Below are 463 nucleotides of genomic sequence, written 5' to 3' on the forward strand. Positions count from 1 at the left end.
CTAAAAGAAACGTTCACAAAGGAAAGCATAACCCCGATAAATACGGTTTAATGAATATGAATATATGAAACATATATTTGGACTGCGAGTGAAAGAAAGAAAGAATCCCGCATTTATTTACGCAACTAAGAAACCTGAAGAAATTCAGGCTTGAATGCTACATTTCAAAACTTCAAAGATTTGTAATGTTTTGTAATGAAGTGATTGATGTAATTATCTGCTGAACAAAATACGGAAAAATATCTCGCAACACATCTGGCCAATCATGGAAGACACAAGTAACAGGATGAACCAATCAGAACTCGAACAAAAACGTGCAACCGGTGCCAAGCGCGGGAAAACGCATGCCAAGTTACGATTGAGTTTTGTTTTGCCTCTGAGTGGTTTGTATTGATTGGCCGTGTTACAACAAGCCGCACGTGTTTCCGGCCACTCAAAACGTGATTACACTCTGACAACCAGC

This window comes from Pavona decussata, unplaced genomic scaffold, assembly GCF_977016875.1.
Source record: "Pavona decussata unplaced genomic scaffold, jaPavDecu1.1 SCAFFOLD_48, whole genome shotgun sequence".
NCBI classification, from domain to species: Eukaryota; Metazoa; Cnidaria; class Anthozoa; order Scleractinia; family Agariciidae; genus Pavona; species Pavona decussata.